This window comes from Canis lupus, chromosome 3, assembly GCF_003254725.2.
Source record: "Canis lupus dingo isolate Sandy chromosome 3, ASM325472v2, whole genome shotgun sequence".
NCBI classification, from domain to species: domain Eukaryota; kingdom Metazoa; phylum Chordata; class Mammalia; order Carnivora; family Canidae; genus Canis; species Canis lupus.
In genome coordinates this window covers 81,307,132-81,334,949 of record NC_064245.1, presented here as the reverse complement: position 1 = coordinate 81,334,949, position 27,818 = coordinate 81,307,132, and the positions used below count along the sequence as shown (strand labels likewise).

The 27,818-nt window shown below is 33.9% G+C and overlaps 1 long non-coding RNA gene across 1 annotated transcript; it reads left to right on the top strand.

The window, feature by feature from the left end:
- Positions 1-558: 558 nt before the first annotated feature.
- Positions 559-27,818, top strand: LOC125754804 (uncharacterized). The gene is made up of 3 exons (XR_007409655.1): positions 559-695; positions 3,219-3,315; positions 27,691-27,818. It is a non-coding gene; the product is annotated as an uncharacterized LOC125754804 (long non-coding RNA).

Below are 27,818 nucleotides of genomic sequence, written 5' to 3'. Positions count from 1 at the left end.
TCCCTTGTCTCAGTATGCCAAAGAAGGAATCCTATACTCCCTCTCTCCCTATGGCAGACTGAGGCCCACAGTTTAATTTAAATCATGTAAACTGTAATAATTGGAAACAGCAGGGGGCCAAGATAATTTGTTATCTCACCATACCTGTGAAACAGAAATGTCTGAATTGAAAAAGTCAAGTCCCATACAAGGATGGCCTATTTTATATAGTTTGAAATGAAATCTCAAGAATTCAATATCACCTGATTGGGGAAACCATACCTGTTATAGGGAAACCCAAGTTCTCAAAAGAAGAAGGAGAAGGAGGAGGAGAAGGAGAAGAGGAGGAGAAGGATAGGAAGAAGAATGAAGAACAAGAAGATGAAGGATAAGGAGGAGGAGGGGAAGATGACAAGGAAGAAATCAGTCCCTAACACACACAGGCACATAGACACACACACAGCATCATACTACCCAGATGACCTTATTGATTTGAATTACGGTTTAGTCTCAAAATTCTTATCATATAGGTAACTTGCCTTTCATGTTCTCCATTTTCCTTCTAGGTATAACTAATAATACATAATTTATAAGCAACGAGTTTCATAACAATTCTAGGAAGATGGGTGGGAAGAAGTCAAAATGTATGCAGAAGATAAGTTTGGAAAAACATGAACTCCAGTGGAGAACTTGCCCAATAACAGTCATAAATGAAGGTAAGTAATGAAGACTATTCATAGCAAGAGGCAATAGTATCTGGGAAATGCTAACAAAACCAAAAAGCAGAAGAGGTATTTTTGCTTCATTGGGTCTACCTTGATATGCGAAGTGAGGCATAAATTTTCATTAGAGGAGAGGAAACAGAACACTCAGCAAAACCATCCAGAGAGAGAAAGAGAGAGCCTTCAAGCTACTAGACAGGCTATAGTATCACTTGATAACCTGGAACATTCAAGGGTAAATCGTTATGTGAGGAAGGTAAAGTCCTAAATTATGGTCTGTAATGTAGGTTGGTTTTCTTGGCTGTGAATGTACTTGATATGCATTAAATAGCCAGTCTCTCAGAAAATGCCAGTTGTCTTTGGATTTAAACTCCATTAAAGAGAGCTTGGGGGATCCCTGGGTGGCGCAGCGGTTTGGCGCCTGCCTTTGGCCCAGGGCACGATCCTGGAGACCCAGGATCGAATCCCACGTCGGGCTCCCAGTGCATGGAGCCTGCTTCTCCCTCTGCCTGTGTCTCTGCCTCTCTCTCTCTCTCTCTGTGACTATCATAAATAAATAAATAAATAAATAAAAAAAAAAAGAGAGCTTGGACTTATTACAAAAAAGCATGAACAAAGTTTGGCTTACAATTTTTCTTTTTTCAGTTTGCTATACAAATTTTAGGTTAGAAGGCCTAGTAGACGTGACAAACAAACAGGAAGTAAGCTCTGGAATTTCTCTTAAAAACAGGAAAGTTCCAATAGTCAATAGTTAAATCTGTTTATAATAGATTTTTTTTCTCCTCTCATAACTTCAGTGGAACTATGATAAAATTGTATTTATCAAAAGACATACTGAGATTAAGTTATTACTGGGAGCTTTATATGGTAATTGATGTTTCATTCCAGCATCACTACATATTTCCTCAAATCATATATCTGTTGCAAACAAACAAAATACCACGGCCAGCAATAGGTATTACTTAATTGTAGGAAAGTTAGTATTTTGAAAAAGTGAACTTCCGAAGCTATACTATCATTAAAAAGAAGTTTATTTAGTATTCTTAAATATTGTGTACTTTTGCTGATCTGAGTGACATGTAAGTGAAAGAAGAGCTGTCACTATTTGGTGACAAAGTAACATGTATTTTAGAAATCCTTTTTTTTTTCTCCTTTTTTTATTTATTTAATGTTTTTGCTTCTAAGAGCTCCCCACAGGAAACTAATTCTGCTTGTTCTTTTTCAAAGAGTGTATTGCTTGAGGACTTTGACAAACTGTGTAATGAAGGGTTTAGTCCCCAGTAATGAATGTCACGATCCTAACAATAAGATCCAACAAACAATTTGAAGTGATGTAGTGAATGCTGACTCTGTTGTAGAGCACACACAGAGTCTGACTGGTCTAAATAATTACTGGAGTTTGGCGGAGCTACAGTTTGCACAGCCAACTACGATGGCACCTGCTGAGGCTTCACATTATTTTGAAAAATAATAGGTTCTTCCAAAGGAATGAATGCTTTATAGTACAGTAATTGAATGCAGGCATCAATATACTTGCTTTCTTTGTGTTCTTGAGAATCTCTTTATGTTGGGGCTTTGTTTTGTCAGCCATGTTATATTAAACGGAGTGCCCATTAGTCTCAGTATTATTATTTATTGGGTCCCTTCAAAGAAGAAACAGTAGTAGACATTTGGGAGATGCATTTGCAAAGGATAAAATACATGCTTCTAATGTATTATAATGATGCATTTGTTAGTTATTTTTCCATTATATAGTTATATACTATATAACTATATACACACAATGGGACAGAGGTATGGGTATAAAACACACCGATTGTGGAAGAGCGTTTTTTTTTTTTTTTCTACAGTTATGAATCTATCTCTTTTACTTTTCTATGCTGACCTGTTTAAATTGAACATAGTCTGGTTCTAGGCAAGGAAGCAACATTTTTACACTGATAGCAATATCACCACACTTAGAATGCTGGAAGAAACTTTGTTTTTTTCTGTTGTACTAAAGGACTGAGGAGGCCACAGAAAGATCATTTCCATAGCTTCTTTTATTTCAAACAAGAGGTTTGAGAGACATAAACTTCTTGATAGGACCCCAGACACTGTCCCTGCTGGGTTATTATTGAACATTTGAATAAATTAGACCCCTGGAATCTACCAGAAATAGCACTGTACCTGAATTTCAAGAAAAGGTGTCTTTCCGTGGTTCCCAAAGTGTGACTCATTTTTAATTACACTGCCTGATCTGAAGCAAGAGGACACAAAGCTGGCATGATTTCCTATTCAGATGGTAAGGACGAGGTCAGGTCTAGGTCTTTCAGAAACTTTTAAGATAGCATCTCTAAATTCAGAAGCTTGCTGCGAGATGAGACAGTGTGGAGATAGAGTTTCGGACCCATCATCCAAGAGCCAAGGGATACGAGGCAATTCTGACTTTGCTGAATTAGTTTTCATGTCAAACTGTTGGCTTGAATTTTGCCTTGCCAATTGTCCTTTTTTGTCTTCTGAATTTGGAAACCGAAGAACTCCTCTGCATCACCTCTGTTTCCGCACGGGCAAGTGGAGCTGGTTGTCAGAATCGGGAGCACTACATAGCCAGAGGTGATGTTTTCCCCCTTTGGTGAGTATGAATCTGTAGTGATTCTCCTCTGAAGTGTTGATATTATTTATGGAAAAGCAATACAGAAACATCATCAGCTGGAAATGGCCTCCAATGCCACTATTGTACATTTCCTTATGGCTGATCATCTATCTATAAACACCGGCAAAATAAGCCTCTATTTTCACCAGGCACCATGTATTTACTTCTAGACCTCCCAAGAAAATGTGGGTGCCTCTACATATAGACAAAAACAATCTAGTGTTTTCATTTAATCAGAACAAGTAATCATCAGCACAAGTAAAACTTTGCTTTAACTAAACCGGTTTACTAAGGAGCAAATCTCTAGATTGATAAAATAAGGCATTGTTCATTTAGAGCTTTGAGTCTTGAAATTATAGCTTTCCAAGTGAAAACACATTGTGTTCAGGGAGCACCCAAAGAAAAGACTCATTCTTACTCTGGGAGATTAAAGGGGAAGAGAGTTAGAAGGGAAATTAGAGTTTATATGGCTAAAAGAAAATCGATATTATTTATTTCTAAGGATCTCTTATAATAGGAAAACAAAAGATAAATTCTCAAATAAATATGGGCAGTGCCCATGAGCATATAATAATAGCATTTACATAATAATGATTCCTATGTGCCATTCCTATACAAAATACATATATTACATACCTAATTATATGTAATATAAAGAAAACATATATTATTACATTTAATCCTCACTTTTATTAAGACTATTTCCCACAAATAGGGAAAATAAGGTATGTAGTAGCTGAGTCCCTATTCCCAGGTCATAGGCTAGGAGGTGGCTGACTGGGATTTAAACCAGCACAATCTAGCACCATTGCTCAGGCTTCAAAGCATTTTTCAACAGTGATTCTCAGGAGAAATACCAAATTTCAAAAAGTATATTAGAAAAAAAAGTTCCAAGTAATAGTTAAAATTATTCAAATTAAATTATTGAGATTAAAATATGATATGCCAGACATATTTATATTTCTAAATGACAATACCCAATGACAGCACCTATATAGGAATATTGGGTGATTTTCATACATCAAAACATATTTCTAATTTGGCTCTATCTTTTTGGAATATAATTTAGCAATATGTTGAAAGATTCTTTAAATATTATTTTCTTGGAGCAAATAATGATACTTCAATATTACCTTCCAAGAAAATAATTGGAAACAAATATTTGTGTGAGCAAGACTCAAACATATATTTACTGTATTTTTTTCCTATTGTGCTGCTGTGGCCATATGCTACATGATTTTATATGTACATTTTGTTGAATGAAATATATGTTTAATGACTGATATTCCTTACGTATTATTTATAATATTAAAAATTGATCATGTGCATACTCCCAGATTGCTTACAAAAGTCATATTTTATCTATAAAAGATATATGATGTTAAAGAGTAGGATGACAATTCTACTGATTTTGATGATGCAGGTATGTAGGTACAGAAATACATTAATTTAAAAATTAGTATTAAAAATATTATTAGAAAAAGTTATGCTATAAAATAGAATACATGCCATAGTTTGAAATATTTGTAACATATATATACATACTCTATCTACATATACATATATAATCTATGTATATGAATACATGCATATAAGTGATTAAATTTGGGAATACATACATTCATATATATCTAATTCTTTGTAATAATTTCATATTAGCTTATATCTGGAAAAATATTAATCAAAATATTCAAAGTAACTATTGTTGGTATGCAGTTTTCTTTACTGTTTGCTTTATTCATTGAGAATGCATAAGATTTATAATAAATAATAGTATCATAAATATTTTTGAGTCAAATAAAAAAAGGCTTGATCTAAGGCACCTATTATAAGTCCCACCTAGCTACCCAAATAGAGCTCCATGTTTCTGGTTTAGGAAGTTCATGTAAAAAACATGTAAAAAACACTCTTGTCTGGAAAATTGAGGGAAATATATACATTTTACTAATCAGCACATATCTTTTAGTTTTGGAGGATGGTTTTGGGAAAAAGAAAACTAGCTATTTTACTGATGCAATGATATGTTTTTGTAATATTCCATTATGGGCATATTCCAGTTATAGCCCATCAAAAGAGAGACTAATAGTGAAGTGATAGTACATAGTGTTTCCCTCTTTACATAAAAATAAACAGAAACATATGCTTCTGAATAATGTCACTATCTTACATAGCTCATTTAAAAATATACATATATGATTGATCCTCAGCATTTTTAAAACTAAAAACCTTACCCTACGTATAGTCAATGAATTATTTTTTTTTTTAATTTTTGTATTTTTGTAATCGAAACCGCAATCTACAAATGACTGCACTTTGTGGAGCATTGTTTTATCATTAATTCATGGATCCACTATCATTAATAGCATGTAACTTTCTAATGTGTGATAATGAACATTATTTGTGAAAATAGTCATGACTTATTTACGTAGCTTAGGAAATGTGATGAATGAATACAATCCCTAGTACAACCTGATGAAATTTTTGCTAAATATAAATAGATTTTTAACACGCACTTGTCAGAACGGATATATAAAGACCATATTGTAGATACTATAGGACTTTGTGAAAAATACAGATTAAGTGCCAATTAGAAAATAAGCTGTAAGAGGCACCATGTGCTCATTTATTTTGTTCTAGTTTTGCTGGTTTTATAAATTATGTCCATAAATATAAAATCAAATGTGAAACATGGAACTTTCTCTATTTTTATATACTGAACTTAATATTTGCTTTGAATGTTATCTTGGTCCATTTGGGTTGCAAAAATAAAACACCACAGTCAAAGTGGCTTAAATACAACACCAACTTATTTCTCAGTCTTGAAGGCTAGAGGATTTAGGGTGCCAGCATGGTTGAGTTCTATGGAGAGCCGTCTTCAAAGTTACAGATTTCTCATGTCCTCAAGTAGAAGAAGGGGTTAGAGATTTCTATGGAGTCTCTTTTACCAGAGACCTAAGTGTAATAGTGAGGATTCTATTATTGTGAAATAATCACCTCTTAATCTCATCACACTGAACATTAGGATTTCAGTATGTGACTTTTGGAGAGACACAAACATTTAGACCATAGCAAATATCCAGTTTTCTGGAGGGAACATAATGAGTTTAAGTGGCTGTGAGTTTACTTATTATCAAGCATTCATTGATTAGTAAAATCTTGTCCTCAGAGTCAGTAGAGATTTCAGAGTTCCACAGAGACCCTCTGCAGTCTCCTCATGCCAGTGTCTAAAGGTCTATGGTCCCTCCCTCCACTGAGTTCTCTATTTTTATGGCAAAATGTGCATATCAGGAACATATTTAGGTTCTAAGTCTTTGGAAAACATGAAGCACTGGGACAGGCCCTCTATGATGATCTGTGTACACCACTCATAGTACTCCTGGACTGCTGTCATTCTGTAGTGGTGCAGGAACTCCTCCCTGGGGACATGATGCCTCCAAGGGCTACAGAGGGAGAAAGGATGCAAGACTTTCATATCTCTAGGAGTTTTATCACTTCCAGAATGACATCTAGAACTCAACCTGAGAGAGTGAAAACAAGGATTTTCCTCAGAGATGCTTGGGTGCTTGTCCTTGCTCTTCTTCCCTTCTTACATTAAAATCTTATTAAAATGTTTAAGATTTCTCTTGTTAAAATTTGAAAACAATCGCTGATAACTTATATCGAACTTCTTTATCAACTATATTTTATCAAATATTGATATAATTGACTATAGTATTTGTTGTTACTTTCTTTAACAGCTTTTGGAGTTAAGACTCAGATAATATTTGAAAGAAGGGTTTCAGTTTGCTCTTTGATCCATAATAGCAGAAATAGCACAAGAATGTCATTGTATGTAAATGTTTGTTAAACTTCAGATATAAAACAATCTGGATTAAGCATGTTTTTTAATTTAAGTGTTCATCTCTGGGTAAATGTTTTGTTAAGTTTTTCTAACTCTCTTTGGGTAAGTTTTAGCATTAGAAATTTCTCAAAACATCTAATTTTAATATTCTCTTAAATGTGTTTTAATTTTGGAAGGATAAAAAGGAACTCCTGACTATTCTTTTGTAATTTTTGTAAATCTTTTTTTATAATTTTCCATGATAATTTTCAGCCATTTTTTTCTTTCATATAAACTTTAAACTAAACTTATTAATTACAAAAGCAAATTATACATCATTTATCACTTGATGCATAATTGGAATTTTATTACATTTATAATTAATTTAGAAAGAAGTGACACTTTTATGGCTGAACTATTTCTAGAATATAATGGTCTATACATTAACTCAGATATTATTTTATTATGATATTGGATAATGATTTATATCTTTCAGTTAAAAAGTACAGTTTTCTTCACATAGGTCCTTTACTTTCTGTATATGTATTTCTGGGCATATTTATTTTTCTAATTTTATTTTAATGGATATTACTAATTATCAAATCTCTTACAAATTCTAGTCATTTAATGCTGATTTTTATGTACCTAGGGATTATAAGATAAAAGATATAATTTTCAAATAGTTAATATCTCTTCTCACATAGGTGTATATCTTTGTATGTAATATGAATACAGCAAAAGTTGCTTTTTTTATTTTATTATATAAAAGATGAAGAAAAATGCTGCATATTTTTGGTTGCTGGAACATCATGGGTTCTTTATGGAAACAATATTTCATATAACTTAATTTTTTGGTTTGCTGATTGTTGGTAAATATAATTCATCATGTAAATAATTTCCTCATTTAAAATTCTTCAAAGATGATTTGTATCATTTCTTCATAAATCTTTTCTTTAACCCAATATTGACATAATGGTATGATATTTATTACTAATTTGTTAAATAGCTTTTAAGATCAAGATTTATACAATATTTGGGGGAAGAGTTTTAGTATTTTTCTATATAATCCATAATAGCAGAAATAACAGTAATCTTACAGTGTATAAATGTTTGTTAAACTTCAGATATAAAATAATCTGAACATAGTATATTTTTCAAGTATTCATCTGTGAGTAAATGTTTTGTTGAAGTGTGTAACTTTTTTTTTTTTAATTTTATTTATTTATGATAGTCACATAGAGAGAGAGAGAGAGAGAGGCAGAGACATAGGCAGAGGGAGAAGCAGGCTCCATGCACCGGGAGCCTGACGTGGGATTCGATCCGGGGTCTCCAGGATCGCGCCCTGGGCCAAAGGCAGGCGCCAAACCGCTGTGCCACCCAGGGATCCCATCTTTTTTTTTTTTTTTTTTTTTGTGTGTGTGTGTAACTTTTTTGGTAAATTTTTACACTAGAAATTTTCTGGGAAATGTGTAGAATCATGAAATATTCAGCATTACTGAAATTAATAAATTAATTTGTAAATGTACCCCTTTATTTTTTTTTAATCATTGGCATATTTTTTTAAAGATTTTATTTATTTATTCATGAGAGACACAGAGAGAGAGAGAGAGAGACATAGGCAGAGGGAGAAGCAGGCTCCATTCAGGGAGCCCGATGTGGGACTCGATCCCAGGTCTCCAAGATCACTCCCGGGGCTGAAGGCGGCACTAAACCGCTGAGCCACCAGGGCTATCTTTGGCATATTTTTGTTCACAATTTTCTCTTTCCAACATTGAAACAATTTTATTTCTAATTTTAATTTTCCTTCATTAGATTACAAGGTTTTATTTCTTTCAATACTGTCATAAAATAATCAATTTTAATATTGCCTAACTTTTCTATAGTTTTTTTCCAGTTTTATTAATTTCAATTCCAGGTTACATTCTTATGTTTTGTTTCGTTTTTCTTCTCACTTTACACTGTTTAATAGTTTTCTTATTCTATGGTTGATATCTATTTTATCATAGTATGAATGTTTACATTCTTAAAATATTTTATTTTTAAATTTTTAAAAAAGATTTTATTGATTTATTAGAGAGAGAGAGTGAGTGGGAGTAGGAGCATGGAGTAAGACAGGCAGCCTCTGTGCTGAGAGTGGAGGCCAAGCAGAGCTTGAACCCAGGACCTCGAGATCATGATCTGAGCTGAAATCAAATTCAGTCACTGAACTGATTGAGTCACCTAGGTGCCCCCATTAAAAAAAAAAAAAAATATATATATATATATATATATATATATATATATATATATATATTCGACATCTAAGTTTATCTTTAAGATACATCTTAAGTATACTATATTAATTTTGTTAAAAGTAAGTCTTTTCATTAATTACTATTTTGTTCATAAAAGTGCTTATATAAAGTATATGTCAATTTAAAAGATTATTTTATCAACCATGTTGAGTTGGATAATCTATGCTTGCTTATTTCAATGTCAAGCTACCTCTAGACTATGTAAAGTTATTAAGGCTGATTTGGCTTTTGAGTCTTGCCTACTTTTATTGTAGTATCTACCTTCAGGACGCAATGATATTGAAAATACTGTATACAGCTCTACTTACAAAGAAATGTACAATTTATTGAATTGCAACAAGGCCAACGTAACCTGGAGCAATTCATTTGTATCCAGATCCTAAAAACCTAAGTAGCAGGAGTTAAAATCAAATACGAAAGCAATGCATAGCACAAAAGGTAGAATCAATTTCTTAGTGAGACATAGTAGATAGCATTACACCACCTATGCTGCTATAGAGTAGAAGTAAAGGGATACATTTAAGGATCTTCTACGCACACATTGGAAAACTGCAGAAGCCAGGACAATAGGTTAAATAGCAGAGTTCTCAGCTTGACTTCAGAATTGTTTCTCTTATGGTTATTGGTCAAGTTTTATTCTGAACTAAAAATCAGTTTTGTTACAAGCAGAAAAACTATACTGGGAGAAAGAAAAATCAGCATAATTTTTGAGGCCTCTATGATCCAGCATGACATAATAATTCCTAGAATAGGGATCCCTGGGTGGTGCAGCGGTTTGGCGCCCGCCTTTGGCCCAGGGCGCGATCCTGGAGACCCGGGATCGAATCCCACGTCGGGCTCCCGGTGCATGGAGCCTGCTTCTCCCTCTGCCTGTGTCTCTGCCTCTCTCACTCTCTCTCTCTCTCTGTGACTATCATAAATAAATAAAAATTAAAAAAAAAATAATTCCTAGAATATTCTCTAATTTTCTGCCAATTTGCCTTCTTTGGATATTTACTGAATACCTGCATAGCATGGCGGGTATAGGGCTGAGATGAAGGTAAAGTAAAATCTTTTACTATCTTGCAGTGCTTGGGAGACAAGTAATGCTAAGGAGAGGTCTTTTTCTCAGGACCTTTGTCAGATTTTGAACTTATTTGAGACACCAAAGAGCTAAGCTAAAAATCTTTGAAAAGCAAAACTTTCAGAGTAGAAGAAGGATATCTTCCAGGATCCAATCCTGAACAAACCAAATGTTAGGAAGTATTATATCTGAAAGGCAGTGAAATCTGTCTTTACAGTGCTTAGATATAAAGTCTTTTTACGAGGTAATTACAACATCTATATATGGCATGGAATCATGTATTATAAGTCATAAAAACAGGCATCAAAAGATAAATGATAATTAAATCAAGAATAAGAAACATTGAATTAGGTACACTGATAATTTAGATGTTGGAGTTAGCACAAAGAGACTTTAAAATGACCATAAAAATAAACAAAATACAGAAATAATAGTGAAATAAAGGGTAAAACATAAAGAAATTCAACAGCGATTGTAATTTGTTAATATAAAAGAATAAAATGAACATTCTAGAACAGAAAAAGTATAACTTTTAAAATTAATAATTCCTTTTATAGGTGTAATAACAAACCAGACATAGTAAAGTAGAGGATTTACTTACTTAATTAGTGTTCATTCAAGTACATGTTGAATTGGAGACTTTCCTCACAGGCTGTAGCTGCCCAGGGGCACTTCCAAAATAGTGGAGAAAGGAGGGATAAACAGCCAAACCATCTTTCTACTCTGGAAGAAAGTCACTTTATTCCTAAGGGCTGAGGGAAGAGGAAATCTTCCTGAGTAATTATTTTGACAAATTCAACCTCACACGCATCTGAGACCTTTTAATTTCACACAACAATGTCATGACATAGGAGCTTATGCCCTTTAATCTTTATGATCCTTTTTCAGTCAATTATAAAGGTAAGCTTAAAGATTCTTAATTCCATGTCTGTGAACCACTTTCTTCAGGCATCTATTATGGCTCATAAGCATTTAGATTAAATAATTTTACATTTCTGAGAATCCCTCTTCTAAGTTCTTTAAGAGCAAAGACCATCTCTTCTTATCTTCCAGTCCTCTTATCATCAAGCAAGATAACTGGCAAATCACAGTGGTGAATGATTGTCAAATAAAACTCAGAATAAAATAATAGAGTTAAAACTTGGAATATAGCTTAATACACTATTAAAATAAAGAAATATTTACAAAATTTTCTTACCTAAATTAGTGGGTATATTACAGTCAGGGAATTAAGAACAGACAAAAAGTAATAGACAATACAAAATACTGGAAAGCTCTATCTCATCCATCTATACTAACAAATAGAATATGATTGGAGTTAGAAGATATGTAAATATCAGGAAACTTTCTTAATTCTTCATGTGAAAGTTGCTTCAAAAATGTTACCACTTTTCTCAGAAAATTTTTAAGTTCTTAATTTTTAAAATTTTCTCCAAATTAAAACTTAAACGATAAGAATAGAACTTATCAAAGAATTTTTTTTTAATTTTTATTTATTTATGATAGTCACAGAGAGAGAGAGAGAGAGAGAGGCAGAGACACAGGCAGAGGGAGAAGCAGGCTCCATGCACCGGGAGCCCGATGTGGGACTCGATCCCGGGTCTCCAGGATCGCGCCCTGGGCCAAAGGCAGGCGCCAAACCGCTGCGCCACCCAGGGATCCCTTATCAAAGAATTTTTATAAAGATCATATGTTCAGTAATTTAGGATATCCAAATTAGATTATATATAATATATACAAATTATATATAATATGTAATATATATATTATTTGTATAATATATACAAATTATATATAATATGTAATATATATATATATATTTATATATATATAAATTAGGAAACCAAATCAAGCCTGTCTTAATGAAATGTAAAAGGCAGATTGTGGGGCACCTAGGTGGCTCAGTGGTTGAGTGTCTGCCTTTGACTAAAGTTATGATCTGGGGTCCTGAGATCGAGTCCTACATCAGGCTCCCTGTGGGGAGCCTGCTTCTCCCTCTGCCTGTGTCTCTGCCTCTCTCTCTGTGCTCTCATGAATAAATAAATAAATAAAACTTTAAAAATAAATAAATAAATGGCAGACTATGGAAAAGGGAATTTATATATTCTGAAAATTCTTACATAGTGTTTGAGTGGCCTGCAGAATAGAACTGTCTAAATCTATTTTATTTTATTTTTTAATTTATATACAGCAAAATTCGCTTTTTTGGGGTTGTACAGTGTTGGGAATTTTCAGAAATGTATGAATCATACAATCACAACCCCCTCTCCAGTTAGAATGTAGAACAATGTAAACAATGTTTTCTTTTTGTAATCAAAATATTCTCCCTCCTACCTACTAGTGATTGTTGATCTATTATCTATTAAAGGTGTGCCATTACATGCACTAATGTTATTATGTGTGCATTTGATAGAGTGCAGTATTAATCAGTATTTTCAAAAGAAAACATATAGCTATTTGGCAACTAATAAAGAATGAAGGTAAAGATTTATAATTGTTACATAACTTTGGAATCTCATACACTTTTTTCTTCTCTCTACATCATTATCACATTTATAATAAAATTATCAGTGTAAAATGACATTAGTCGTGCTTGCATATATGTAGAACTATGTCTGTACAAAGAATTAGTTTGAAAAGTTATTGAGCCAGAGTTTTATGATCTTCAAAGTTTAAATTTCCAGAGAATCATAGTAAAAATAAAAATAGCATTCAGGTTTGTGTTTTCACTCATATGTAAAACTATGACAACAATTAACAACAGGACGCAAACTTTCACAAAAAGTTTCATATGACCCAAACCTGATTTGAAAGTGCATGATAATTATTGAACCATCATATTTTATGTTTGTAGTCACATGGTTTTAAATCATCCAAATTTGGAAGTTTGTTAATAGGTTAAGATAGTTTATTGTTGACATTTCCTTGTGTAAATACTCTAATAATTAATTTCCTCAGTGAATGAGCTTTCACACTTTATGTGTTTATCTCTTTACCTCTTAAAGTACAGTCTCCACTTATAGAATCATTGTACTAACCTATGGGGAAGTTTGGCTTCAAAATGATTATAAATAGAACTGGCCCTTAGCATTACTGTTTGTGTTTATTAACAATATCAGGATTTGCATGAATGTAAGAAAAGGAAAAATAGTCTCTTATTTGTAGTTCTTGATATTAAATATGTTGAATTTTTAAATATGCTGATTTTGCAGCTTCCATTGAATATAGCTCTTGGAATTGCCTTATAGCAGACAGTGGAGCTAATGCTTAAATACAGATGTTCTGAGCTTGATGAACAATTAAGTGATCGAGATTTGTAAAAAGCATTAACATTCATGCTATTTTCAGTTGCACTCCAACTGTACAGACTCATTCCTTTTCAGTGTTTGCCAAGTGAAAAACCAAAGTGTTAATGGTAGGGAAACATCATTTGGAATTTCTATTACCAAATTACTGTTTTCATCTAGGGAGAATACCTGCTTTGCCTGATGAGGAAGCCTTCTTCTGCAAATCTACATAAGAAAATACTTAAGTGCTTACAGACAATATTAAAATTGCCTTTCAATATCTTGTAAAGGTCATCCCCAAGACTGAAAGCTTTTTTCATATTTACCATGAGATTCTTAAGCATAATGGAATTAAATTATAAACCTCATGAGAACAGGGTTTGAGAGCATCATGTTTATGACTGTTTTCAAGTACCTGGCATGGTGCCTAGTACAGAAATACTCAATAAATATTTACTGGGTGAAGAAAGAAGTATATGAATGAACAAATAAAGACAGTCAAACATCTGACTTAAATCTGAGATTATTAAATCTGATTTTTACTTCTAATATGTGGTATAATCTGAAGAAAATTTGTCCTTTGAAATTAATGAAAAGTGTATTAAAGTAGCAAGTAACACCACACACTTATGCCTGGTGATGCCTGGTCTTCCAACATTTTATAGAAGATAAAAAGTAAAAATAAAAGGGAAAACATTGTATTTATTAAAAGGGAAAAATGAAACAATTCTGCTGATATTGTCAAGAGAGAAGAATTCTGTAAGTGGCCACCCAGCTATAAGGATACTGGTTGGAAGAATGTTGCTGCTATTGTGGTTGGTGTTGTTCCAGAAAAGAAAAATATTCCTGGACAGCTCTTTTGTTTAAATATCAGCATAGATTCCACTGGAAATAAATGGAAGGAAATGTAAAGTATCTGGAACTCACAGGACAATAGGGCTACACAAATCTTAAGTCTATTTTAGCAACTAATCTCATTGGAGAGCAATTTCAGTCTACAATTATCTATAAAGCCCTAAATGGTTACCTCAATCTCAACTCTTCTCCTGAAGACCATCTTGGCTACTGTGAATTGGAGAGCTCTCTTTTTTTTTTTTTTTTAAAGATTTTATTTATTTATTCATGATAGTCACAGAGAGAGAGAGAGGGGCAGAGACACAGGCAGAGAGAGAAGCAGGCTCCATGCATCGGAAGCCCGACGTGGGATTCGATCCCGGGTCTCCAGGATCGCGCCCTGGGCCAAAGGCAGGCGCCAAACCGCTGCGCCACCCAGGGATCCCTGGAGAGCTCTCTTTGACAGGTCAAAATCATTTTATTGTTCCCATATGTAGAGATAATTGCAAAGAAGAAATAACTTGGTTCTAGATATATATGATTACCTAAACTTATAAACAAAATTTTAATCCAAAAATGAGTGCATAAATGGTATTTTGATGTGTGTATATACCATGTTCATAAGATATTTAAAATTTTAAATTCATATTTTTTAAATGTCTTTATTTATTCATGAGAGACACAGAGAGAGAGGCAGAGACATAGGCAGAAGGAGAAGCAGGCTCCATGCAGGAAGCGCGATGTGTGACTCGATGCTGGGACTCCGGGATCATGCCCTGGGCTGAAGGCAGACACTCATCACCCAGGAATCCCTAAATTCATAATTTTGAAATGTTCACCATGCAACCATTTAAACCAATCTCCATCATCTTGATATGGTTTTCTCAGTATGTTTCAGAAATGTAAATGTATTGGGATGCCTGAGTGGCTCTACGGTTGAGAGTCTACCTTCAGCCCAGGGCCTGATCTTGCACCCCAGGATCAAGCCCTGCATTGGGTTCCCTGCGGGGAACCTGCTTCTTCCTCTGCCTGTTTCTCTGCCTCTCTCTCTCTCTCTCTGTCTCTCATGAATAAATAATAAATAAATAAAAAATAAATAAATAAATAAATAAATAAATAAATATCTTTAAAAAATGTAAATATATTTAAGCTTAAAGAGCATATTTCACATTATACTGTAGATGAAGTGCTGCCCCACATTGTTTAGATACTAATTATATCAGGGACATCAAAAACCTTACCTCACTGGGCCCCCCATATCTAGTTATATTACATCTCTAGTACTGTGGTAACATGTTTTTATGGGCTCAGGAAAGATTCATAGATTCATACAGGCACACGTAATAACACCTTACCTCATGCCCTTGATGCTTCCTGCCCTGGAGCTGTATTGTTGAGGGCTTCATTGGAACCAACATGGTGTTCAACTATGTGCAATTCTGAAGTGTGAATGATTACTCTATGTTGGCCAACAGGTAAAGTTTAGAGGAACACATCTATGGTCAAAGTTAAATTTATTAATTTCTGTTAGCAAAGACTGAAAACAATGGAAAATGTGATATCTTACTATTAAGAGTTGTTAGGAGGGAATAATAGTTAATATTATGTGTTAATTTGACTGGGCTAAAGCATGCCCAGGTCGCTGGTAAAACATTATTTGTAGGTGTGTTTGTGAGGGTGTTCTTTCTTTTTTTAAAGATTTTATTTATTTATTTGACACACACAGAGAGAGAAAGAGAGAGAACAAACATGGAGAGAGGAGAAGCAGCCACCTCAATGAGCAGGAAGCCCAATGTGGTGCTTGATCCCAGGACCCTGGGATCATGACCTGAGCCGAAAACAGGTGCTTAACTGACTGAGCCACCCAGGTACCTCTTGTGAGAGTGTTCTGAAAGAGATTAGTTTTTGAGTTTATAGACAGAGGAAAGATTACCTTCACCAGTGTGATTGGGCAACATCCATTGAGGATGAACAGAACAAAAAAGTGGAAGAAGAATGAGTTTGCTCTTTTTAACTGAGCTAGGACATCCATCTCCTCCTGCCCTTTGACATTGATGGTCCTGGTTCTTGCACTTTCAGGCTCAGACGATACATACACCATCAGTCTTCACTTTCTCATGCATTCAGATGCAGATTGATTTCCACCACTGGTTCTCTAGTTCTCAGACAACAGATTATGAGACTTCTCAGGATCCATAATGAGGTGAACTAATTGCAATAGTAACACTTATCTATCTCTATCTCCATCTCTATCATCTCTATCTATCTCTTTCTACCTATCTCTATATCTATATCATCTATACCATCTATCTATCTAATCTATGCTATTGGTTTGATTTGTACGAAGAACGTTGACCTATAGAATTTTGGGAATCTGTTAGGAGATTTAGTGGAAGGGTCAAGGAAGTATGGGCTATTCTAGATTGAGTACTCTAGGAAGTCAGAGACAATATGAAGATTTTTTTTTAATGTTAAATACAGGAGGAATAGAGCAGAGTTCAGATTATCATTGGAGAAGTAATGAGTATAAGGGCATGTCTGGTCATATTTTTGTACTTGCAAATATACTTACTTGTATCAGTCTTCAGAGATATTCTGTAATTATCTTGGTTTTCTCTTCTTTTATAGTCAGGTATAGTTCTTGTCCATTGTTGATGTTATGAAAATAGTATATGCTAAACAAAAGAACATCATGGCTAAGTTGGTAGAAAATAGCTACCAGATGTGAGGGCTGACTGTTTTTAAATTCTCTTTCTCAAACCAATATGATAAGATAGAATGAATAAATTCTTCCAGAGAGCCTGTTCTAAGATACAGCTTTTATAGCTATTTGTGTGGGCATTTGAAATATAACAAGCAACTCATTCCAACTAGTTATGGCCATCTTGATAATACATGTTTATATTATCTCTTGCTGGTTCCTGCTCTTGTACTTCAAGTACCACCTTTGAGATTATTATGCTTCCTCAGACTTTCCCTGAGAATCTGCTTTCGGATGAACCAAGTATGACAATGGCTATGATGAGGGGCCCTACACATGTTCAGGATAGAATTTTGGAGCCAGATTACTCATTAGTTAAAAAAAAAAAAAAAAAAAAAAAAAAAAAAAAAAAAAAAAAACGTGTTACTAGGGCGCCTGGATGGCTCAGTCCGTTAAATATTTGACTCTCAATTTTAGCTCAGGTCATGATCTCAGGGTTTTGAACTTGAGATCTTCATCAGATTCCATGCTGAGGGATGGAGACTGCTAAAGATTCTCTCTCTTCCCTCTCCCTCTGTAAAAAATAAAGAAAGAAATAGACATTGTTACTGATAACTAACAATATATTGGTTGTCAAGTCTTTACAGAATCCTTGTTGTGAAGTTGAAAAAAAAAAAAAAAAAAAAAAAAGTAAGCCTTGACTTGAATCCAGAGGAGGAGGGCTGGAGGCTTGGTGCCTGGAGTTAAAGACCAATAATAAAAACCAGAAAAGGAGAGAAGATATGGCTGTTGGGATAGAGATATAGTGAGGAGATAGATATCTGTTTCCAGGGATCCCTGGGTGGTGCAGCGGTTTAGTGCCTGCCTTTGGCCCAGGGCGCGATCCTGGAGACCCAGGATCGAATCCCACGTCAGGCTCCCTGCATGGAGCCTGCTTCTCCCTCTGCCTATGTCTCCGCCTCTCTCTCTGTGATGACTATCATAAATAAATAAAATTTTAAAAAAAAGATATCTGTTTCCATATAGCATCCTGGAATTTACATGATTTTCAGGTCTTCTTGTATTGATATTTTGGATCTAAAGAGTACATTGATCAATATAACTTTGAGAAAGGAAGAGGAGTTCCTGCTTACCATGTTTAACAATATTGGAATGCTTTCTACCTTTTTCCCTCCATTTTTCTCCTTAATTTTATTAAATTTTAAAATTTAGGTATAAGATCTATATATTTAAGGATTTACAATCTATTCCAATTAAAGTTTTTAGTTAGAATATTAAAATCACCAATCTTACAAGTTATAAATTTGAAATGTAAAATTAAACAAAGAAGTTGGTGATATTTTAAGAAAATTTAATATGTATCTATAGATATATAGATATAGATAAAATATATTGATATATCAGACATTTAGCAAGCTTATGATCACTTTAGCTCAACTGAATCTCAATTTCCCATCAATCCTTGTATTTGAAAAATGCAATATGCATAGACAACTTAGGTCTCTACCTGGTGGAATCACTCATTTGAAATTATGATTTTAAGATAGGAAATAGAAGCACACCCTTTGTCCATTCTGATGAGAGTGGAAGAGTGGTGGGCAATTATTTAGATTATAAGAAAAATTATTGTCAAAGCTCTTAGCAATAGAATCTTTTACTCAAGATTTTCATTACCTTGTCCAAATATATTTCATATATGTTAATTTATGTTGTACCTAAACACAATGGAGTAAATTGCTGTTTTCTAGTAAGGACACAATATTGGACTGGTGAAATATTTCAGCCTCATGTAAATGACAATGTTGTGGAACTTATCAAAGTAAAAGGTTTCATGGAATGTGTCAGGTTTCGTAATTGCTAAAGGGTTTTTTTTAATAATAATTTAATGATTTTGATATCCACATGCAGAATAATTATCCTTGAATTCATAAAGAATTCCTATGTCACTTGTCCTTTTGGTTTTCTTATATTGGTTATATATAAAAATGTCAGATCTTCCTTGTAAACTGTATAAAAGGTATGGCTTAGTGTCACATATAAGGAAAGAAGAATGCCAAGCCACACCATTTGCCAGGGAAAGCTGTGTGAAGTTGCTTGATCAGTGTCAGAAATTTTATATGATCTGATAGACTGAGAAAAGGAGATCATAACCAAAAATAACAGCCTCTGTGTCTGCAGAGCACTGAGACTATGTTAATGCCAAAAATCTGCTTGTAAGGGTCATATAATCTACCATTTTTGAAGCATGTTATAAATTCAGAGAACAAAATACATGTCATCCTCAATCAATCAAGTCATCCTGAGATGATCTTTAAACTATGCACAATAGTAGCTAATGATGTAGTAAAAGTCTTAGACTCCACTGACAGAGCTTTTTTTTTTTTAAGTGACCCTGAGATTAAATTTATGCATATGTCTTCCTGATCTTACTTTTATTAGAAGCCCTCAAAACATTTTGTCAAGCCTATCCATCAGTGGGCAAGCTCCTGTGATAAGAGAGAAAAAGAAAGACACATGGAATCCAATACTTCTGATAAAAACATAACGAAACAATTTTAAATAGCTCTTCATGTAAATATCCCTAATATATGGACAGCCATTTGAGATACAAATCAACATGTACAGGCAAAAGATTTTGATTGATGTGGTTTTTCGTTCCACATCCCTCCTCCCTACAGTAGGAGTTGGTGCCCCTACTGAAACAATAGAATCATACCTCACTAACTGTATAATTTCAGCCTCTCTAATCTTTATCCACCGCACCTGGTTCATTGTCTCCATTTACTCAACCAATTTCCACAAGCTAGAGTTACAGCCTTAACTGGCTGCTGGCCAAAAACAAACAAAAGGAGGAATAAGTGCGTCTCTGCATTCATGCCTTCCCAACACAACACCAGCTAGAAAAAGGAGTTTTAATCACTACAGCTTTTTTTTTCTTTAAATATATATAAAAACATGCCATTACTGTTTTCAGTATATTAACTTTAAAGATTGTATTTGATTCTTGTCTCTAGGAGGACTTTTAGAAGAGTTAACTTTTGGATAAGCTGGTGAAATTTAATTGGCAAATGATTTAATTGATCGCATAAATTCTGCATTTTAGGTCTTGTGAATAGATATGCCCAGTTTTTGCCGAAGTAAGCATTAGTGCTGGAGTGTTTTTGGTACATGCTAGAAAATTTTACACATATTTTAGACAAGAAAGATACATCTGTGGAAATTTATGTATGGAGTGTTAGGTATTATGGTATATTTGCAAACTTGTTTATAAAATATGCAAATCTCTTGTTGTTATTAATACTAACACCTGTCCAAACCATGTGTTACGCATAGAGAGAAAATGTATGTATTTATTGTGCTGTAGAGATTTGCTAACTTGAATTTTTCCTCCAGTTTATTTTTTATGTGTTTCTGCAAGTTTTAGTTTTGGCTCCCAATTTGAGAGAATAAAAACAAAATGTACCATGGTTTTATGAATAGATTTCTAAGCAAATGTGGTTTGATAAATGTAGAAAAGTAATCGGGATCAAAACATATTTTTGTGTGCAAAATGCAATTTCAATTTTTAATCCTTCTCATTCAACTAATTATTCCAGTCATTTTTGGTCTCCAAACTCAATTTATCTTATAAAGCATGATTTCCTGAGCAAAAACTATGGTTTATACAATAATAACTCAAGCTATGAATAAAAAGTAATTGAGTTAAATGATAGATATAATAAGAAAGAAGAGAGGTGAGTGCATTTCTACCCAGGGGACAGAGAAAAAGTTGCATTCCAGGAGACAATGTAGCCAACTCTGAAAATATAAGCTAGTATTTCACATGGACAACAATGTCCTCCTACTACAGATTTTATGGAAACACTCTTAGATAGGCTACAGTGATAGTTTATTAGGCTACAGTCATAATTTTGTTTTATTTTTAAACCTCATTAGCAGTTATCAGGGTCAAGATTATTGTATGAAATTGGTCAAGAAAATCATTAGAGACACAAATTCTGAGAGTGCACAATGGACATTGTTTTCAAGTGCAGTGCAGTGGAGTGGCTCAGTTGTGCGCAATGAGTTTACAACTATCGATCCAGGCCATGAGCTGTTCAGACTCTCCTTTGTTCTAAGAACCTGCTGTGGAGAGCAAGTAAAGCCTAGCAGGGGCTCCTTGCTCCATTAAGTAAGGCAGAAACTGGCCCTGAGACACATAATTAAAGCCAAAAGGTGAAAGTTTTCTTTCTAGAGTATGTCTACCACTGACTCCCTTACATTTTTTTAAGTTCCTTTCTTCCCACTATACTTGGTTCCACCACAAACATATTAATAAGATGTACAAATATATAATTATAAAATTAATATTATATACACACTGTATTATATCTTCCAAACTTACCTATTTTATAATTGGAAGTTTATAAATAATCTTGACCACCTTGACCCATTCCCAACCCCCACCCTCACTCCATCTCTGGCAACCACCAATCTGTTCTCTGTTTCTAGGAGTTCAGTTTGTTTGTTTTTTTTTTGTTGTTGTTGTTTTGTTTTTGTTTTTGTTTTTGTTTTGGTTCCACATATAAGTGATATCACACAGTATTTGTTTTCCTATCACTTATTTCATTTAGCATAATAAGGTCTGTCATCGTCACAAACGGCAAGATTTCCTTCTAAAAAAAGAATGAATAACATTCCATTTTATGTTTCACTTTTTAAGATATTTTATTTATCTCTCAAAGAACAGGTAGCTGTCCCCCCTATATCTTGGCTGTTGTGAATTATCTGCAGTGAACATGGGGGTGCAAATCTTTGAGGTAGTCATTTTGTTTCCTTAGTATATATACCCAGAAGTTGAATGGCTGGATCATTCAGTATTTCTATTATTAATTTTTTGAGGAACCTCCATACTGTTTCTATAGCAGCTGAACCAATTTACATTCCCACCGACAGTGCACAAGGGTTCTTTTTTCTTCATAGCCTCACCAACACATATTGTCTCTTGTCTATATGATGATAGCCATTCTAACAGGTGTGAGGTGATGTCTCAGTGTGGTTTGATTTGCTTTGAAATGTTGAGTATTTACATTTTTATTTATATACTGTGTTTTTTAGAGTGGTTACAGATTCACAGAAAAATAAAGCAGGAGGTACAGAGATTTCTCATATACTGCCCCACCCCCCTCTCTCATACCAGTGCATAGGCTCTCTCAATATCAGCACCCCCATCAGAAAGGTATATTTGTTATAATTGATGAACCTACATTGATATAAAATCATCCCAATTCTATAACTTCTTTTAGAGTTTACTCTTGGTCTTGTGAATTCTATGGGTTTGGACAAATGTATAATGACATGTATTTACCATTACAGCCTCATACTAAGTAATTTCACTGTTAGAAATGTACTGTGTTCTGCTTATTTTTTTTTTTTTTACTAACTCCTGGCAACTGCTAATATTTGTAGTGTCTCCATAGTTTTGTGTTCTCTAGAATGTCACATAGTTGAAATCATACAATACGTGGCCTTTTCTTTTTTTTTTTTTTTTTTTGGTGTTGTTGTTGTGTTTGCTTGTTTGCTTTTGCTTATTCATATTCCTTTCAGATTTCTCCACATCTTCTCATGGTCTGATAACTCATTTCTTTTTAATGCTGAATAATATGCCCATGTCCATATGTACCACAGTTCCTTTACCTATTCACCCATTATCATATATCCTGATTGCTTCCAAGACTTGGGAATTATGAGTTAGGCTGCCATAGACATTTATGTGTAGGTTTTGTGTGGACATATATTTTCAATTCCTTTGAATAAATACCAAGAAGTACAAATGCTGGATCCTATGATAATAGTATGTTTTGTTTTGTAAGAAATCACCAAACTGTCTTCCAAAGTGGCTGTACCATTTTGCACTTCCTCCAGCAATGAATGAGTGCTCTTGTTGCTCTACATTCTTCCCAGCGTTTAGTGTTATTAGTGTTTCAGATTTTGGTCATCTTAATACTTGTGTAGTGGTATTTTATTAAATATTACTATTATTTATTATATAGATAGACTTTTGGGCAGCCCTGGTGTCTCAACGGTTTAGCACCGCCTTCAACCCAGGGCCTGATCCTAGAGACCCAAGATCGAGTCCCTGCAGAGAGCCCGATGTGGGACTCAATCTGGGACCTCAGGATTGTACCCTGAGCAGAAGGCAGATGATCAATTGCTGAGCCACCCAGGTGTCCCTAACTGTACAGTAATTTTTATTACTGTTTTTCAAATCTCGCAGTAAAGAAAGAACTTTTAATTTTTGTTGGTATGAATTTTATTGAGAAATATTAACAATTCCTTAGTTATTTAGTTAACATACTTAATAAGTGTACAAATGTTTTTTGCTGTACGGGTGCAGATATTTTATATATATTCACTATTGTGTCAGTTTGCATTTTCCTTGTGATAAGTGATGTAGAGCACCTTTTCTTTTTCTTTTTTTCTTTTTTTCTTTTTTTCTTTTTTTTAAATTTTTTTTTAATTTTTATTTATTTATGATAGTCACAGAGAGAGAGAGGCGCAGAGACACAGGCAGAGGGAGAAGCAGGCTCCATGCACTGGGAACCCGATGTGGAATTCGATCCCGGGTCTCCAGGATCGTGCCCTGGGCCAAAGGCAGGCGCCAAACCGCTGCGCCACCCAGGGATCCCCTTTTTCTTTTTTTAAAGATTTTATTTATTTATTCATGAGAGAAACAGAGAGAGAGAGAGAAGCACAGACACAGGCAGAGGGAGAAGCAGGCTCCATGCAAGGAGCCTGACATGGGACTCGACCCCAGGTCTCCAGGATCATGCCTTGGGCTGAAAGTGGCACTAAACCGCTGAGCCACCCTGGCTGCCTCTAGAGCACCTTTTCATATTCTTATTTGTCATCTCTATATCTTAATTATTTTATTTTATTATTTTATTTTATAAGATTTTATAAGATTTTGTTAATTTATTCATGAGAGACACAGAAAGAGAAGCAGAGACATAGGCAGAGGGAGAAGCAGGCTCCCTGCAGGGAGCCCAATGCAGGACTTGATCCAGGGACTCCAGGATCATGCCCGGGCCAAAGGCAGTTGCTCAACCACTGAGCCACCGAGGCATCCCTTATTTTATATTTTTTAAAAATAAATGGGGAGCCCAATGCAGGGCTTGATTCTAGAACGCTGGGATCATGGCCTAAGGCAAAGGCAGATGCTTAACCAATTTAGCCACACAGGCTACCTCTTTTTATTTTATTTTTAAGATTAATCAATTTATTAGGAAGAGATAGTATGTAAGCTGGGGATGGGGTGGGTAGAGGCAGAGGGAGAGGGAAAGCAGGCTCTCCACTGAGATCAGACCTGAAATCATGACCTGAGCCAAAACCAGAGTTGGACGCTTAACTGACTGAGCCACCCAGGCTCCCCTGTCATCTATTCTATATCTTCTTTAATGAAGTATCTGTTAAGGTCTATTTTTTTAATATTTCATTATTTGTTTTGTTATTGTTGAAAATTAAGTTTTCATATATTTTGAGTAATAATCCTTTATCCAAAAAGTTTCTTGCAAATTTTTTTTCTTTTTTCAAAACTACTATTATGTGTTTTAGTTTGTGGCCTGTCTTTTCATTCTCTAACAGTGTCTTTCATAAGCAAAAGTTTTACATTGTTTTTGTTTTAATGACTTCTGGTCTGTGTTTAGCTTTTGTTTGTTTTCTTGTTTATTTATTTGTTTGTTGGCATATGAATGTCCAGTTGTCCCAGTACCATTTGTTAAAAGATTGTTTTGCTTTATTGTATTGCCTTTGCTTCTTTGTCAAAGATCAGTTGGCTATATCTGTGTGGATCTCTTTTTGGGCTCTCTATTCTGCTTCATTGGTCTACTAGTGTATATTCTTTCCAATGTTTCACTCTTTTAATTACAGTAGTTTTATAATATGTCTTGAATCAGGGAGAGCCAGTCCTCAGATTCCATTACTTTTAACCACATTTTAAATTGCAGTGGGAGGTAGTATGGCAAACTAATCAGGAAAGTATATGGGTTGAATGAATGCTTTGGTCTTAGACAATTTAGGATTGAAGCTCATCTCTGCTTCTTACTAATATTGTGATCTTAGATATTGGCAAACCACTTAACTTGTTTAATCTTTAGTTTCTTCATCCTTAAAATGGGAGTAATTGAAGAGTGTATCTCAAAAAAATTAAAATAAACAAACAAATAAATAGTGTATCTCTTGCATTATGAAATTAAATAAAATTGTTAATATGCAATGTTCCTCAAGAGTGTCCCTCCACATCAAGGTGAGGTATATCATTATTCTCAGTGGCAGCAGTTTTATTATTATTACTAGTATTGATGAAGCACTGGCTTTATCCACTCTGGAATTCAATTCTAGTTCTGAGCTTTGCTATATAAATAGCTACATAGTGTATTGTGAGTATGGAATCTAAACACACCCAACAAATCACCTGGTACAAGTAGGCTCTCAAAAATGTTAGGGAATTGGATAATTGGAAATCAATCTCTCTGATATTCACTTTCCCTTTCTTTAAAAAAAATATGTATATTTAAAAAAAAAGATAATAATACTTACCTTTCAGTGCTCTTGTCAGAATGAAATCAGATTATATATTTAGCTTCCCAGGACATTATAAGGACCGAACAAATTATACCATCATTATTTTATTATTATTATTATTATTATTATTATTAAGAAATATTTTAACTACGGAATTTGAAATAAGTTTGTCATAATCCAAACTCTATATTCGAGACAAATGGAATGTGGAATTTTGGTTATTGTTTGTTTGTTTTTGTTTAATGTACTGATTTGTTTGTTCAAGTGAAAGTAAGCTTGGAAGTCCAAAATAAAAAAAAAGGAAGAAAACAGAACTGCTCTATTTGAAGCACTGGTGGAGTGAGGGGTCCTCATACTGGACCCATTCATTACTCCTCTGATCAAAATGGCCTCTAAGATGTCTCTGTAGAAAACAATTAGAAAACCAATGATCTAATCCAACCCTCTCAGTTCACACACAAAAAAACTAAAAAATAAATTTTCTTCATTAAAGCTTCAAAGGGAGTTTAAAGATAGAACAGAAATGAAACTCAAGATTCTAGACCTCTGGTTTATGCTTTCCTAAGCACAAGGCATGAGTATGATGTTGAGCTTTACAGTGACATCATGATATATGATTTGTATCACAAGTTCCCAGGACCAGGGACAGTGACATTTATTTTTCTATTGCAAGTTCATTAGGCACTTCATACATAGTTTGCTGCTCCATTCACTTCTTTCATGGTTGGAATTTATTGACTGAGAGTCATTTGGTTTTATTTTGTGAAATAAAAATTTAATTCATATGTTGAATTATTATCAGAATACTCTGCAAAGTCAGTGAAAATTAAAAGTTTCATAGATCAGCATCCTAAGTGGCCAAGCCACTGAGCCAAATTTATGAAAGGCATTTTCCTAATTCTCCTAGCCCATATGAATATTATTTAAAACATATTCTCTTTTAAAAAATATAGTAAACAATATTTTCAAAGGCTTTACAGTAATAACACGGTGACATTAAAGTTTTTTTTTTTTGTTTTTTTTTTTTTTTGGTATTTTAGTATAGTGACAAAGCATTTATCAACCATACAATACCATTCTGGTTAGCATGATATACACTTACTATTAAATTTCAAAAATATATTTTGGAATGTAAAAGGTATAGCATAAGGAATATAGTCAACAGTATTGTAATAGCATATGGTGACAGATAATAGCTACACTTGTGTTGAGCATAGCATAGCATAAACAGTTGTGGAAGCACTATGTCATACACCTGAAACTAATGTAACATTTTGTGTTAAACATACATGATTAAAAAAAAATGTTCGAGACTAAAATATTTAAGAGTTGTCATATTGATAGCTTAAAGGTGGTAAAAAATATTCTTCAATATTTAATCTTTTTTTGGTCCACAAAAATGGAATGTAATGGTGTACTTCTAAATGTATTAATGAATAAAAATAAAGTAAGTGTGCTAATATGAGAAGTGTTGAATGTAGATTCCCCTAAAATATCACTAAAACAACTTGATGAGTTGTTGCTTGCTATAGTAAGGGAAACAATTCCCTCCATAAAGTTTTAGTAAAGGCAAATCCAGGGTATTAATAAGGATATATAGGATTTATTTAGGATTCCATAGAGTCATGTAATAGTTTAGGATTGGTGAATACAGTGAAGTGAGGAATTTGAGGCAAGAGGATCAAAACTTTGGGCTGTAAATTGTGTTTCAATACTTTCTACCGAAGAGTTGGAGGGTCTCATAGGTAGTTCCTAAAATAAATACTAAAATTATTTTCCCTTAATTTTTCTAGGCAAAGGTCTCCCAGAGCGATAAAGTCATGATGATGAAGAAAGTAAATAATAAAAATCACACTAATGGAAACAGGAAGCTGTGTAGATTTAGATGTTTTGATTTCCAGTGGAATCCCATGTAAGAAAG